The 2,393-nt window shown below is 62.8% G+C and overlaps 1 pseudogene; it reads left to right on the forward strand.

The window, feature by feature from the left end:
• The first annotated feature begins 874 nt into the window (after positions 1-874).
• On the forward strand, positions 875-1,377 carry LOC115836947 (annotated as a pseudogene).
• Positions 1,378-2,393: the final 1,016 nt, after the last annotated feature.

The following is a 2,393-nucleotide window of genomic DNA, read 5'->3' on the forward strand; positions in this document are numbered from 1 at the left end:
GCCACCATGCCTGGCTAATTTTGTATTTTTAACAGAGACAGGGTTTCTCCATGTTGGTCAAGCCTCGAACCCCCGACCTCAGGTGATCCGCCTGCCTCGGTCTCCCAAAGTGCTGGGATTACAGGCATGAGGCACCCCGCCCGGCCTCTGATTCCTGGATCTAAGGATGGAATGGACTGAGGGCTGCCTGGACTCCTGGGTCTTGGAGGAGGAGAGGGTGGGGCCTGGGCTTCTGGGCTCTGTGGCTGGGCCCTGGGAGCAGGCAGGTCTGGGGCAGGTTCTCCACCCCTCACTATTGTAGGTGCAGCCACTGGGGACTGCAAAGCTGTTGATGTGGAAGGTCTAGTGCCTGGGGATGCCCACATTGCTGGTGTCTGCCACATTCAGGATGCCTGAGGTCCTGGAGCCAGGAAGGGTGAAGTAGTCCCTCTGCTAGCCGCTGTTGAAGCCCGCCTGGGGGTGTCATTCGGAACAGGGTCAGCCCAGCTGCGTCCTCACCCTCCCCGAGGACCCAGGGAGGCCCCTGTGGGTTCCCCACTCACCTGGGCCACAATGCCCCCCAGGGCGTCGTGGGGGCTCCCACCGCTGGCCACCCCCCTGGTCCACTGGATGTCCTTGTAGTGAAACAGCACCCAGGAGGGGCCGCTGCCCAGGGCCAGCACCACCTGGAAGGTGTTCACCTGCAGGGCAAGCGCCAGGGGCCAGGGTGTCGTGGGCTGGTCCAGGGGCACCCAGGGCCCCTCCTCACTGCCCAGTCCTCAACCAAGCTCCATCTGCACCACTAAGCTGGCTGCTTCCCGCTGTGCCACCTCCCGGGCCCCTGTCCACACCACCTCCTGGGCCCCTGTCCACACCACCTCCCGGGCCCCTACCCATGGCACATCCCAGACCCCCATCCATGCCCCTTCCCAGGCCCCCGTCCACACCATGTCCACAGCTGCCTCCGTTGGCACCTGTGCCAGCCTCCCTTTCACATCCCCCAGTCCCGATTTTTCTGCTCTGCTCTCATCCCCTCTCTCTCCGTCTTTCTCTCCTTTTCCTGTTCTCTGTCTCTCCATCTGATCATCTCACTCCTCTCGCTTGCTGTCTTGCCTCCTCTCTCTCGCCATTTCTCTCCCTGTTCGTGTCTTCCCTCCTCTTTCCCACCTGTTTTCTCTCCCTCGCTGCATCTCCATGCTTCCCTCTGTCTCTCTGTCTCTCTCTTCTCTCCCCCTCTTTCTATCTCTCCCACATTCCCCTATCTCCGTCTCTCCTCTGTGGTGTCTCCTCCTTGCCCAGGAATCCAAGCCCTTCTTCCCAAGGGGCTGGGCCAAAAAGCCTCAGCCTGGGCACTTCTCTGCCACCCGCTTCCTCACCTGGGGATCAAGTGCCCCGTAAAATGGAATTTGGTCCCACATGGCCACCAGCAGGGCGCAGCGGGTGGGCGGGGCGTGGGGGAAGGCCAAGGCCAGGTCTCGGGCCACCTGCTGCAGCAGCTCTGGCTGGCAGCTCTGCCGGCACCACACCCGGCCCCTGCTCAGTGTGTACCCATCGGCCCAGAACGGGACTGCGAAGGCCTGGCCCATCTCCAGGGGAAACGCCTCCGGTGTGAACAGAGCCACAGGCTCCCCGAAGGACACTAGCCCATTGGTGCAGAACTGGGGGAAGTGAGGAAGGACAAGACCCATAGAGGGGTGTTGGCAGGGCGGGGGGCAGAACAGGGACAGGGCCGCCCCAGGAAGACAGAGGACGAAGCCAGAAGGAGCCAGGAGCTATAGATATAGACAGGCTCCGAGTCAAGAGTGGGGTGGGGAGAAGAGAGAGAGCCCAGGGACTGCACGGTCAGGGCCAGGGCACTCACATAGGCCATCCTGTGTGTGGCCTCGAAGAGCAGGAAGGGCTCCAGCAGCCGCAGCTGCTCCGAGAAGTCATCATCCTCTGCAGGGAGGGCCTGATCCCCGTGCTCCAGCCCGTAGGGGTACAGGAGCGAGGCTGGGGACACAAGACCACTGAGGCTCTCCTCAGAGCCCCAGGGCAGGGCTGTGTCCCCTCAGTCCCCAAGAGAAAGCTCCAGGTCCCCTGAGGGACTCCAGGATGGGGCCATGGCTCCTCAGATCCCTAGAGCCCTCCCTGCCTGTCCCCATGGCCCTGTCCTCTCTCCAGGTTAGGGAGCATGTCCATTCTCACCTCTGATCTCCTCGCTCCAAGTCACTTGGTTTTGTAGGACTGAGGGGAAGGATGTCAGCTAAGGGCTGGGGCCCACGTGCCACAGTCAACCCCCTTCCGGAGCCCCCACTCCTACTCACCCACCAGCAGAAGCCACAGCATCCCCATGGTGGCTGCAGGTGCTGCGGGCCAGGCAGGCTTATACCAAGGCAGAGGTGGGGCCAGGGTGGGGACAGGGCGGCTGGAGC

The sequence above is a fragment of the Nomascus leucogenys genome, chromosome 10, assembly GCF_006542625.1.
Source record: "Nomascus leucogenys isolate Asia chromosome 10, Asia_NLE_v1, whole genome shotgun sequence".
Taxonomy (NCBI): domain Eukaryota; kingdom Metazoa; phylum Chordata; class Mammalia; order Primates; family Hylobatidae; genus Nomascus; species Nomascus leucogenys.